The sequence below is a fragment of the Calidris pugnax genome, unplaced genomic scaffold (assembly GCF_001431845.1).
Source record: "Calidris pugnax isolate Ruff unplaced genomic scaffold, ASM143184v1 scaffold44, whole genome shotgun sequence".
NCBI classification, from domain to species: Eukaryota; Metazoa; Chordata; class Aves; order Charadriiformes; family Scolopacidae; genus Calidris; species Calidris pugnax.
The window spans coordinates 50,199,380-50,214,346 of NW_015094506.1; positions in this window are offsets into that span (position 1 = coordinate 50,199,380).

Here is a 14,967-nt window from a genome sequence, read left to right on the forward strand (position 1 = left end):
AGGAGTTTGCCATTTTAATTCTCCAAGTTCTGCTGAGTTTTACATGGAGAAATGTAATTTCTCTATATTTGGAAAAATTGTAAACATTTATTTCCCTTTTCTCTTCATACAAGTCAACTAATATTATCCCACAAGGTTTTTTGGGAAATGTTTTGAGGTACATGGAACAGTTTGCTTCTCTGATCATTTTATGAGATACTATTACATGATTCCACAGAACGATATAAACTCTGCCCTTAGCTAAAATGCTTAATTAATAATTTGGCTGCCTCTAGACACCTTGCAAGACTTTGAGTTTCTTACACTTATTCATGCTGAGATGTCATCCTACGAGTGCACTGAACCAAAATCATAGAAAGACCTGACTGGCTAGGGTATTTCTAATGCTTGGCAGAGTCTGGTTTTACAGACTTGAATGTACACCTAAGTCTACAAGAGAAAGTATTTTCATATGCTGAATCTTATGAGATACCCCCATGTTTCCAAGTTCATCTGAAACTCTGGAGAAACAGAGTCACAGAAAACTTCCTCCAAAAGCCATCAGTAGGCATCAGGATAAGAGTAGTCAAGGTGACCTGTCTGCAAAGGCTTAACTTTTATTAAAAAAGAAAAAAGAACTCTTACACAGAAGTCTGTATCTATACTCTGTTGGCCAACCAACTTCTTAGAGTGCACTGAGTGTTTTACTGGTTCATTCCCCTGCCTAAACACCAGAAAAACTGGTGTATTGTGACTGGTATGGAGCTGGGATGCAACTGAGCACACAGCTAGGTGTAGGAGCTGGGAACTGCTCCAGCATCTGATATTAGGCAGAACATAATCACGTCTGCTCTGCATCTTTACTGCTTAAGGAAATAGAAGAATGGTTTTAAGGCTGTTAGTGATTTGAGAATATCAGGACCAAAAATTACTGTGAATTTATCACACTTCTCTATAATGACCAAACATTTTTCCTCTAATTGTCTGTATCTAGTGGCTCAGTAGCTGACATTCAGTGGAACAATATGCTATATACATCTATGCATCTCTAAATATCTGAAGTCCACATGCGAGAACCATAGCAACCAGAATCTGCAAAAGTGATCATACTTACAAATGTTATAAAATATAACACAAGCGACATGGTCAAAACATTATTTAAACCTTCCTTACTATTCAGAGTTCTATTATTGTCTTTTGTAAGCAGTTCATAATAAGAAAGCCTGATTTTCTGAAAGTCATCAAATACTGACTTTTTTACTTGTTCTATGATTACTAGGACATAAAAACAATAAAGTTTCCTTCAAATATAAGTTAAATCATTCAGGTTAAATCCTGGCACAACTGAAGTCAGTAGCAAAGTTCCTACTGACTTCTGAGTTCATAGATGGTACACAACCTTCATTTTTGAGCATTTCTCAATCTTCAATGTATTTAGCTTTACAGACTCCTGGTGAGGCAGAGAACAGCTGTAATTTTACAGATGGCAAAGTAAGTCACAAAGGCTAGGATTCTTTTAACCAGTTCCACCTATTGGAAGCTAGGCATTTAGTCTAAATTGATCACTTATGCTTCTCTAGTCAACAAAAACAGATTTTTCCTTCTAGCGGAAAGCCTAAAAAAAATCACCCTCCCACCAAAAAACAACAAAAAAAAAAACAAACCAAAAAAACCCAAACACAAGTCCTGTTTAAGTAGGAAAAATCTCCTGAAAGAAGCGCCTCCTGCATAACACAGTTTTCTTGGGATGAAGTCACTTACCCCCTGGAGTTACCTATTCATCTCCACTGATAATGGGAAGAGCTCTAGATGACAAGTTTTCAAAAATTAAATTAAAATTAGTTGAAATCCGAATCTGCAAAGGTACTTGGATCACTACATTTACTGGTACAATGCTTAGCTTCCAAGTGTTTGCCCACGGTGCAGTCTGTGGTTAAACATTTGGTTAGATATTTGAGTTCCATGTGCTCATGGTGAAGTGCAGAAGCCACTTGAGATCACCAACCAAAACAGAAAGTAACAGATATTTAAAAAAAAGAGCGCTATATCTCTATTCCTTCTTAGGAGGCTCAGATACTATGTTCATGACAAAATTCATTATAATATTCAGGTAGAGTTCAGAGTTTGGATTTGTCTCCTGAGGCTGGACACCCAAGATGTCAGTTTCTAGAAGCACAGTATAATTTTTTCTATACATAATCTCCCTGTCCAGAGAACTCAGAGAGGAATCATAAAATATAGGTTCAAAGCTCATCCTCTCATAAAAGGATTAATTTCAAATCGACACCTCTCACTCCCTCAGAAGAAAACTGTGTGTGAGCTGTTTCAGGAGAAAATGGTTAGAATAAGATTCTAAACTTCTTAGAATGAAATTCATGATGTAGTGAAAAACAGTGAATAAACTTTTCCAAAACCAGTGATTAGGACAGTCATCGGATAAAGTGGAGACCTGGACTTTGGTCCCTGCTCCCTAACCTGTCTTGGTTTGCTAAATATTTTCTTCATATCTACTGTCCCACATCTAAGGTATTTTTAAAGTTTCTGGGGTGGACTACAGTTTTTAGAGACACAAAATAAAGTACAATATACCCTAGAAAACACTCAGAAATATAGAAAATGTAATTTGTTTCCTTATAAAGGGTTTTCACAGAGAAATAATTTGCTGAATCTCTCTTTTCTGCCCATAAACCCTTCCAACAGCATAAACAGTTATAATTTTATGTTCTAACACAGACAATAGCAACTGTTGCTTCCTGAATTACATATGCTTGCTAACCAGTGGCTGCAGGCAGATGTGTTCACCCCATCGACAAACCAGTGAAAACTGGCCCGGAGGTTTATTTTCCAAGGTGATTGATAACCACAAACACCTGTTTTTAGACCAATAGACATCCTAAGAATTCTGTGAAATAATGAAGAGGCAACAAATCTTCCCCTTGCTGCTGAATTCCTTGACAATTTAATTGTGTTTGACTGTGTGATATTTTAATCATAAGACTAGGATTAACCTGGTCTCTCTTCAGACAAAGAAAAGAGTCAACTTGTGTCAGTTTTTTCATCTATGAGGGATGCACACCAAAATTATGGTTTTCTTTTCACCTGTACGTCTTTGGTAACTTCATTTCACTTAAATAAGGCAGCAAAATCTAAACAATCACACATAACAGGTAATGTAGCCTTCAGTAAAAGTCTACTGTGGCCATGTACCTTTCATAGCTGTGAACTCAGAGACATTTGTCAATAGGGGCATGTAGCATTTCAGCTGTTGATACAAAACCCAAAGTGTCCTATTACTCGTCACATCTTACAATGAGATATAAATTAGATTTTTATCTTCTTTTTTTTCTTCCTATCATACATAAATGTTAGACATCCAAAAGATAATGTAAAATTTACTTTTTTAAAAATATGAAAATATGGGCAGTAAGCTGACTTTGCTGTATTTTGTTATTTACTAGCAGGAAAAAGCTAGTAGAAAAACAATCTCATTGACATAAATGTATCTAACTTTTGCTTACAGGACAGTTATGGGATGACGAATCTTCTATCAGCACAATTTAGTACTGAAACAGTGCAAGGCCTACTCAATTTAATAATCAGAAAGCTTATGTGCTATTATGATCCATAGTTATCAATGCCATCAAAGTTTTAAATTAAGAAAAATGTATTTTATTTATAAGGAAAATACATGAACACCATTATGCAAAGACCAGATTCTAGGATACAGTAAAAACACTAATATTATTTGTCACTGGAATAATTATTCTAGGATTGTGGTAAAGTTACCAGAACTTTAAATATAAGGTGTGTATATATATAAATATATATATATATATATAACATATGAGCAAAATATGTGCCTGGGTTGGTCATAGTGAGTTTTGCAGGTGAATTACTATGTTAAATGATGTAGCTTTTGTGATCATAACTCCTTTCTGCTCATAGATCCAGGAGTCAGTGGAGATATACCCTTGCTTGACTTCTTTAAGATGATGATGCAACCTTCACTCTTTGTTGCAAATGAGATAAACATTTTCTTTTTTTTTTTAATCTGTTAGTTCTTCTATTTGGATATCTTAATATGAATAACTGGGCAGGGATTTTACCAAAGTCACTGCCACACAAACTGTTAGGTAGACACCAGAGTAAGAACTAAAAAATCCACTGCCTGTCACTACTGACTTGGTTTAGAACTGAATTAATCACCCTTTGTATAATTCATTAAGTACATTAGAATAGTAAGTTAATTTAATGCTCTCCTTTGCTGATTAGGATATTTTGTCAATCTCTCCTTCATTTAGATTTACAGTGTCAGGTATTACAATCAGTGACATTTAAACATGTCTAATTTCAACTTAGAGGTGCAATCAGTGATTTTTCACCAGCAATCACCCCAGTATATTGAAGAGGTTGACTCTCTTTTGGAAAATCATTTTCTTCTCCAGCATTTTCTGGGAAACAATCTGGTTTAAGGGTATTCAGTATTTTGAATACGACTCAGTGGTCTTGCCCTCTGGTATTTAACTGGAGTGTTATAAAAACAGGTGCTAATGTCAAGCACATTATGTACTCGCTCCCCAGCAGTTGTTAAGGTGATAGATAGAGTGGTGAAAAGCATCTCTTGGCAGATGAAATTTCCTGAAATGTCCTTGTATTCCTTCCTAGCTCTGTAAAAGTGGGGTCAACAGCCATGCCCTGTGGGCTGAGATGAGCAATTCAGTTATGAAATATCTCAGCTACAAAGCTTGGAGGCCAAAGTAGGAATGTGAGGGAGTGGGTGAAATCCCAGCCCTGATAGAGTCCAGGGGAATGCTGCTAACGGTTTTAGGAAAGAGCAGGATTTCATTCTGTGTGTTTTAGCAATTAAAATCAGCTAAGGGATTCCCAAAAAGACTGAAGCTAAATGAACTGCTTTGCTGGTTACAGGGCAATAGATTTTCCACTGAGAACCATTCAAAAACTGACTGAAAACTTATGTTTGCCTTTCTTCACAAGTTTATATCTTCTAAATTGACAAATAATGTCAACCAAACTGTGATTCTGTCAAACATCATCCTGATTTCACCCACAAGACAATAATGACTTCAAAATTTTGGCACAACCCAATTTTAGCATTGGGCTTTCTGCACAGCCTAATGGCAGGTAAGGAAAGAGCCAGGGTGAGAGGAGGAGACACACAGGAGCTTACAAGTGACATTGCTGGAACATTTGTACGGAGCAAACAAGCACTCAGATTGCAGGGTCAGTGCCAGGATGCCTCTCTTTCCAGATGAAGGGTGATACAAGGTCAATTGTCCGTCTCCAAATTCTTTCCCCTTGTGCAGTCTGCACAGGAAGCAGGAAGCACCAGCTCCTGCTCTCAGCCACCAACTTAACAGGAATATGCAGAGTTGATAAGGGTCCAGCTTTCTCCTGCTTCAGGCATTAACAGAGACTTGTCTGAGTGATTGCACCATTATAAGCCATAGCTGCACCACGGAGTTCACGTTTTTGTGAAGTATGTTTCCCAATGATAGAGCTTGTTCAGAAGTGCAACTTTTCTGCCTCTACTCTCTAGTCTTGGATCAATACTGTCATCTAAAAAAATGAAACATGGAGAGAAAAGTTCCTCATATTCAGGCTGAGAGAGCTGGGATTGTTCAGCCTGTGATACAAGGTCAATTGTCCGTCTCCAGACGGTTACCCCTTGTGCAGTCTGCACAGGAAGCAGGAAGCACCAGCTCCTGCTCTCAGCCACCAACTTAACAGGAATATGCAGAGTTGATAAGGGTCCAGCTTTCTCCTGCTTCAGGCATTAACAGAGACTTGTCTGAGTGATTGCACCATTATAAGCCATAGCTGCACCACGGAGTTCACGTTTTTGTGAAGTATGTTTCCCAATGATAGAGCTTGTTCAGAAGTGCAACTTTTCTGCCTCTACTCTCTAGTCTTGGATCAATACTGTCATCTAAAAAAATGAAACATGGAGAGAAAAGTTCCTCATATTCAGGCTGAGAGAGCTGGGATTGTTCAGCCTGGAGAAGAGAAATCTTCAGGGAGAACTTATAGCCCCTTCAAGTACCTAAAGGGGGCCTAAAGGGAATTTTACTGAATTTCACTGAATTTTTAGAGTCGGAAGGGACCATAGAGATCATCTAGTCCAGCTCCCCTGCTGAAGCAGGATTGCCTAGAGCTAGGGCATGTTACTCAGGACTGCATCCAGGCAGGTCTTGAAAATCTCCAAAGAAGGGGACTCCATGACCTCCCTGGGCAGCCTGTTCCAGGAAGAAGAATGGTAGTCTTCATCAGGGAGTGAAGTGCTAAGATGAGGGGGGTAACAGTTTTAAACTGAAAGATAGTAGATTTAGATTAGATATTAGGAAGAAATTCTTTACTGTGAGGGTGGTGAGACACCGGCACAGGTTGCCCAGAGAAGCTGTGGATGCCCCATCCCTGGAGGTGTTCAAGGCCAGGCTGGATGGGGCTTTGAGCAACTTGGTCTAGCGGGAGACATCCCTGCTTGTGGCAGTGGGGTTGGTCTAGAAGGTCCCTTCCAATACAAACCATTCTATGCTTTTATGATTCTGTGAATATTAATTTAACTTATCATATATAAGAACCATAACGCTATTTCAGGGGACACTTGTGCTAAGTAAACAAATAAATGAAAAAGAAACAGAGAGGTTCTTTCCAATGCATGACTGCCAAGGAGATATTTCTTAGGACTGTCTCCCAGCAAGAGTATTCATTCAACATCAGAGCAGTGGCTGGTTTTTTTGGAGTATATGAGGAAGGAGAGGTGCAGTAGAGGCACTTAAAATGCATTCAAAGCTAGAAGGCGTTCCTTTACGGGAATGGTTGATTGCTAGAATATTCACAACACCAAAGCTGTCTCCCCTGAGCTTTAAATAAGAGAACTCATTTGAACTTCTACAGGGTTTATTTTTACTGAGCAGAAAGCTACAGTATAGCACTGCTCCATGAAAGAACAGAGATTCAGGCTTAGTGTTCACACCCTTGACCCTGTGGCTTGCACATATGTATTGTGAGAGGCTCTTCCATTACATGATCACATAACAAATTCACACCCCTATTCCCTTTAAATAATTTGCAACTGTTTGAACCTGAGATTTTCTCACTATTCAGCCAAGCCCCTTGCCAGCCAACCACAAGTGTGCACCATATGAGGAGCTGAGGCTGTTGCTGCTCCACTGGCTGTACCACTAGGATACACTCCCCATTGCTGGGTAGCATGTGTCCTGCTTATGTACTTAGACACCTTGCTTTTAAGACGTTTAGGCAGGTGGCAGTGGTGTGGTCTGTGAAGCAGATGTGCATCTATGACTAACAGATCATAAAATGGAGAGGTTAATAAAGGGATAAGAGGTGTCACACTTGCAATATCAATGGTGAGGTGGGCTCTACAGGAGTCCAAGGTGTAACCATTGTTTAAAGGATATTATGATTTGTGAGGCTTATTAAAAAGTAAGAAATGTCTTAGCCATTCTCTACAGTTCTCTCCCAACTTTCCTATTGTCTCCTGTTACAGGTCCCGTGTTTCCTTCCTGAGTGGTCTCACATCTTCCCTAGTCTTTCTTTTATCATTGACATACCTATAGAAGTCTTTCGTGTTGCTCTTTTTGGCCCTGGCCAGATTTAATTCTATCTGGTCTTTAGGTTTCCTAACCTTGTCACTGGGTCCTCAGGCAGTTTCTCTGGTAATTGACATAGAGGGCAACACCCCCTCCTCATCCCTTCCTGAAGAGCCTGTATCCTTCCATTTCAACACTCCAGTTACAGAAGCCATCTCACTATGCCTCCATGATACCAATAAGATCATAGCCCTGCAGATCAAACAAATAAATGAGTTCTTCAGATTACGTAAATTCAGATTAAATAAATAAATGAATAAGTGAGTCAAACTATTTGATAAATTGAAATAGCTCAGGAAAGCAAATGAATAAAAATACCACTTCATTACACTGAAGCTGAGTTTCAGAAGTCCTTTCCTGGAGTTCTATTAAGATAATCATTGTTTAATAGAGAGTTACTAGCAATAATAGTTGGAGTAACGGTTAATAATAATAGTAAATTAGGAAGAAAAATGAGATTGTGATGAGGGACCAATAACAGCAAACTGTGCACTATTTGATGAAGTAAATTAAGGGTCAAATTTTCAAGTGGTGTAAACTCCTGATTTCATGGATTTTGGATCCAACATTTTATTAGCCCTGTTTTTGTCTTCACAACCGGATCTACAGTAAATTTGATCTTAATTTTTCTTTGTCTCTGTTCTCCAGTTATTTCTAGCTGCTGAAAAGCAGCTGGTTCAGACAGAGCTGTATGTACTTAAAGCTTTACAGTGCACAGAGAAGTTTGGAAAAGCAAATGGCTGCAACAATGTTTTTTAATTTTTGTAGGAGTCACCTCTTAGTGACTCTTAGTCACTGTCTTTGATTCACAACTGGATCTACAGTAAATTTGATCTTAATTTTTCTTTGCCTCTGTTCTCCGGTTATTTCTAGCTGCTGAAAAGCAGATGGTTCAGACAGAGCTGTATGTACTTAAAGCTTTACAGTGCACAGAGAAGTTTGGAAAAGCAAATGGCTGCAACAATGTTTTTTAATTTTTGTAGGAGTCACCTCTTAGTGACTCTTAGTCACCTCAAGTTAAGCATTAAATGCCTTCACCGGAAAAGGCAGAGGTTTATTTATTTATTTAAACAAACTCCTCTATGATAGAGTACAGACGTATGATATAAATTTATACTACCGGCAGAGTATTGTTAAAGATATTTAAGTTTCAGGTTTGAGCACTCCCAGCCTTAAACTAGGTAGGTTAGTAAGAACTTACTTAACACTAGTAAATCTGATCTCCCTTTAGCTTCATAATTTAAAGCTCCCACTTTGCAAGTTTAGAATCACAGGGTAGCAATAGGATCTTAACTGCATTCATTTAAAATGCATATTTAAATATCTAACTCTGAAACTCAAACCAGGAACTTTCTTTTAGCTGAGTCAGCAATAAAAAATTCTCAGCTGGAAGTCAAACTTTGAAGATCTTACGGAACCATTAATCTTTATCTACTAATTCACCAGACTGAAGAACATAATTCAGAAACTTTCCAACTGACTCAGCAGTCCCCAGGAACGTGTGAACTATTTGACTTTCATCCTTCATGAACAAAAAAATTTTTAAAAAAGAAAAGAAAAAATGATAAAAATACGAAAACTTTTAACTACAACATCCGATTTCAAAGCTGGCTACAATATCTAGGCTCTCCACATTTTCCTCTCAGATTGTATTTAATTTAATAGGGGTGACATGTTTGGAGTATCAAGTGTACCCTGCACAAAATTTGATATCTAATTACAGAAAGTGACTAAAAGCCAGAGAAAAGATGACACCAATTGACAGTCATTCCAGCTCCTTGGCTTTGACACAACATTTGTCCTTTTTCAAGTACTAAATATCAATCCAGAAAACCTGATGCTTCCCCTTTGGACTGTGTAGTAAACAAGTCTTGTCCTCCAACACATGTGCTTATTCAGTGTTTTGCAATTAAAGTGTATGAGTAATGGAGTGTAAAAGAGTATCTCAGACATAAATCAAACATGCGCCCTCTGGATCATGAGATTTTGTCCAGACTTGAATGATCAGGCACGCCTCTTGGCGAGCAATCTGTACTTTCAAGACAAGACCAACTGCAAATGGCACAACTGGTTGCTGTGGAGAGTATCAGTTAACTTCATGTGGGAATACTCTAGTATATAACACATCATCTGTAACTTATTCCCCTTCAAGAAAATGCACAGCAATTTTAGAAGGCTTGGTCTAAATTACTGTTAGAATGCAAAGATGAACTCTGAGTCTGTGAAATATGGAGACATTGATGTTTTTCAATTTTGACACTCTGCTATTAGGAAAGGACATGAAAGATTGTGGCCATATCTGCTTGTTTTGCTTTCAGCAGAAGTTGTCTTAGCCCTGTGCTGATTGCTCCTGAAAATCTTGCCTCCTTTAGCACGCACTTTTCTGATACTTAGTGCTGTGAGGGCAAAGTTCTCCCGTTTGTGTAATTGCAGTGGGACCACATACACCTTTTACATGTTGATTAAAACCTTTTTGTAGGACTTGAGGGCAAATTTCTCATCTTTTCATACTTTCCTCATTCCTAGTGATGTCACCAGGGGTTGTGTACTGGGATGAAGGAAATGGATTCAACCATACAGAATAGAAACCTTAAAAATAATTAAATTTTCACATGCAACTTGAAGAACAATAGTCCTGGGGTAAAAAACAAAACAAAACAAAACAAAAAAACCCACAACACTTTAATTTTCTGAAAGGTTTTATATTTTGGCATAGATTCTTTTTCAGTGGAATTTGAACTAACATTTCAATAACCCAGATAAACACAGAATATTTTTAGTTTTAAACCACACTGGATATCAGCAACATTGATACTTTACGAAACTAATAAGAAAGGAGGATAAAATCCTGCTTATGTTACTGGAAGTGACTATTGAGATTTATAATTGATTAGTCAAGTTTCAAATTATCTGTATTTTAATAAAAACATCCATGACAATAGTTATTTAAATTTATAGTTTTTCCCCATAGTTTGACAGTTCGAGACTGTCACAGAAAAGGTAGGCATTATTTTTTTCAAAAGGAGCAGCTTTCCAACAAAAAAAATTGGCTAGATTGGCTTGAAAATTTCAAAGGAACATGACATTTTTATCAACCATTTTTTTGAGGAAATCATCACAATGTTTTTTTCATCTTGGTAAATAACCTTTAAAACACAATCTACCTTTGAACATTTTAACGTAACGTCAAACCAGAAATATTTCAGAATACTTTGTTTGACATAAAGTTTTGAAGTGTTTGATATTTTGTAACAATTCAGAAGGAAAACAAATCTCAAAATGTCAGAATTTCCCATGGATTGGAAAAATGTTTTAGAGCCCACTCTTAGGACAAGTATGTTAGTAAATTGTAACAATGAAAACTGACGTGAGGTTTGAGAATACATCCTCGTAGATAAACTAATAAGCAGTCTTTTCAAAAGCTGTGTTAGGACCTGGGAACCATTTATGAATGGAATTGTATGGAACTAGATCGCAATCATCCTTCCACTCCTTTGAAAATCTTAGCCACAAAGAACAAAGGAAGGAAGACCTTCCTTTGTTCCTTTGAGCAGATTGTACCCTTAACTTCAGCAGATTGCTGAATTTTTGGCCATGTAATCATGAGAAAAAATTAACATTGTACATCCTGATTCCACCCAATAATTTGAACATCTTCAGTGACATTTGACCTTTATTCTTCTTTTAAGTAGTAGAAACATGCGTAAGTAAACTTCACAGTGTCGCAAAGATGTCACTGAGGGTCGTTGAGCACTATGCATTGTTTCAGCTTAAAATCCCTGAAAATTATCTTGGCATTGGTACCCAAATAAAATGTTTTAGAGTAGCTGCATTTTTGTTCAAATATAAGTGAAAATACTGGTTAAAAAAAAAAAAAAGATTGGGGTTGATTTTGTTTTGGTTTTAATCCATGCTTTTATTTCTCATTTTTGGCTGCAATTTGTTTTTCTTGTTTGTTTGTTTCTGCGCTTTGTTTTTATTGTTTTCCTGGCTGTAACTTTTTTTTTTTTTTTTTTTTTTTTTTTTTTTTTTTTTTTATATAAAAATATTTAAAAAGTTTTTTTTTTTTTTTTTTTTTTTTTTACAGCATAACAGTATAGGAAGTTTGCTTAAAACTACAGCCTTTCTGTATCTGGAACTCAGATGTAGCAGCATTTTGAAACATGCCTTTTCTGATTCTTCAAAATTAAAGGATTGAATAGTTACAATGTGAATTCAGTCCATAAGCCTCAGGGTATAAATTGATCACCAGATGGGGTAAGGGAGAAATATCCCCTATGGTATAATATCACATGCACTAAGTGGGTTTAACACCTTCCTCTGAAGTATCCAAAATTGAGACAAGATGCTGGATAGGATGGATTATTGATCTATTCTGTTAAAGCAGTTCCTCTGCTCTTATATTCCTCCCTTAACCTGATGACTCATTTCATGCAATGGATTACAGCAGCTCCAACTTGGGTGTCTCACAACACAGCAAGCCTTAAGAAGGAATCAGGATACTTCCTTGCTTAGCTCATGGCAAACGGGAACCTGTTCTTTCATTTGGTAATTTTGTAAACCATGGGAACTTCATTTCCAAAACACCTAAACCCTCCAGTTTGCGTCAACAGAAGCAGATGTTCAAGTCCTCTGGCAAATTCATCCCTTGGTCTAGAGCTCACATTAAATATGCTGTATTTATGAGGAAGATAAAGCAAAAATACAGGAAAAAATGATTGAAGAAAAAACAGAAAGCTTGTGGTAAGCATTCAAATACTCAAAGATGAGCTCCAAATGGGGGTTGTATGGACATCTAAGAAATCAGAAAGGAGATTTTCTCAAGAGTCTAGAAATGTAGATACCAAATAACAATAGTTAAAAAGTATGAGGGCACGGTTGTCCACATGGCCAATGCTGCCTGTAGCACTCTCGCTCTCTATTTAACTTTCCACTTTCTCACTTTTTCCCCTCTTAATCTCCTAGCATTCAATGCACTATATATTGAGCTACCCTGAGTCTTTATTTTGCTCCTATTGCATTTAAAGGCAATTTGTTTTATTTGTTTTTTTATCTCCAATGTGATTAGATTTTGGAGGAGCAATGAATTTGAGACTTTCTCCAAGAGGTGGCAAAATGTTCAACTTCTAAAATCTCCAACTAATCACACAGGTTGAACACACTCATACACATTCACATACAAATTTGTGTTATCAGGCTGTGGAAGGGAATCGGGGGAACTCCCAAGATGTAATCAACAGCATGAGGAAAGATTTCTTTCTCTGCCCACAAAAGTTTATACTGTCCTGTAGAAGCAGTCTCAGGTTACCCTCTCCTCTCTCTAAAGCACTCAATGGAATGAGAGACAACTTCATAACTACATCATATGCAAAATTTCATCATTGAACAACATTATATCAGTGTAAGACTTGATGTTTAATACTCTAACTAGTTTTAACCTGAGCTAGACTTTGATTGAAAAGTTGGCATGAAGACTGGTATCAGACACAGGTAAATTATATTGCATGAACTGAGTTCACTGTCACTCTTCTGCTCGATTTCTGTCAGTACTCCTTACACTCAAATATATTAAGATCTGCTGGGAAATGCTTGGTAGGATTTATTTTTTTAATTAAGTAAATACAGCAAGCTTGCATCATTTGTAGTTGTCAAAGGAGTGCAGATACTTAGAGAATTTACAAGAGGTGATTATTTGACCAGATTATCAAGTTGACAACTGAGATTATGAGATTCTGCATCAACCAGTATCCAAAAATGGACCTGTAAATCCAGGGACTTCATTCAACCTTCTGCTTGACTTGGCACTAATGTGTCCACTGATAAAAAGCAGGATTGCACAAATACATACCTTCTTTGGCAATGAAGGGATAGCAATCCAGCCAGACTTGCTGGTGCTCTGCAGCTGAGCATCCTTGGCAACAGGAGGCATCAAGAGTCACAATTTGTTGTCGCACACCAGAACAATAACTAAGACATTGCTTCTGCTCTGACAGGCTGGCTCTTGAGCTATTTTGCATTTATTGTTCACCAGCACATCCAGTATTCAGTGAATTAAGTAATTGTTTTTAATTTGGTTGCAAAAAATTATATCATTTGGATACAAGTCTTATTAGCTGAGGAGAAGAAACTTTCTATGGACTTACTCAACTAAAGAAGTGATTGTGCAAAGATTTTTTGGATAAGACAGCTCTCCCAGTTTTTCCATGGAGACTTTGCATTCCTATTCACATCATGCTGCACTCTCAATCCTTAAACACAACAAATAATCATGCTTTAGTAAGCACCTGCTTGGCTTTTTTGAAGAATGCTTCTGTGACGGCATTAAATCCTGACCTTTGACTTTTCCTGTCTGATGCCAAAATGATTATTTCTGCTGATTCTCAGGTTGACATCAGGGAGCAATTGGTTAAGTCTCGGATACTTCATGTTGTTATCTGCCATTCTTATGGCTGTCTGTCATGTTTCTGTACTTCAGATTTATAAAGACAGATCTAATATTCTAACGACTATAGAAAAAGATGCCTCAATTTCAACTGATGTTAACTCACCTACAATGCAAAAAAATAAGAACAGTGCTTTTTTCCCACAGAAACTCTGATGAATGACAAACAGAAAACAGTTCATGGAAACCAAACAGGCAGTCACAGACAAGTTTGAACCCTGTAGAGTTCAGGTCACCTCTGTAGAACAAACTGTTAATGATGATTTTGCTATTGCTGATCCCATACAAATTCAGACAGAAAAGAAAAATTTTAAAAGTATTTTTTGTATTAAAGCATGTTGTAGATTTGTGCTGTCTTAGATAATGACAAAAAGATCTGACAATAAACATTAAAATACTAAAACATTAGTTTCAAAGGAAGTCTTATTTTTCAAGTGAATAAGACATTTGATTTCATATATGTATATTAATAAAAGTGAGGTGAATGTACATGTCAGGTATATGTTGGAAATGAAGTATTCTTTGTGAATGTATTACTTATATTTTGAAGACAACATGATATTTTTTCAATATTCAGTTTACTAGAAATGTTGACAAACTTTCTTCTAAAACAAAGTTGAAAAAAACCCCCAACCTGCACTCAAAAAGTCTGAGCTGCCTATGGGGAAAAAAAAATAATTATACATGCCAACTTTTAAATTTTCAATATTAAAGTTGCCATTACTAGGTGCATAAGTAACATTACAAGCAACTAATATTTTTGGTTGCTAATAAAAATGCATCTCAATAGGAACATGCAGTTCCTTTAGGGGCAAAGTTTTGTGCTAGCCACCTTCGGTTGAAAGAGGAGAGCCAGATCAAGGGCTCTGGCCCCTGAATAAATGCAACTGCCACAGTCATGCTGTTAGAACCAAT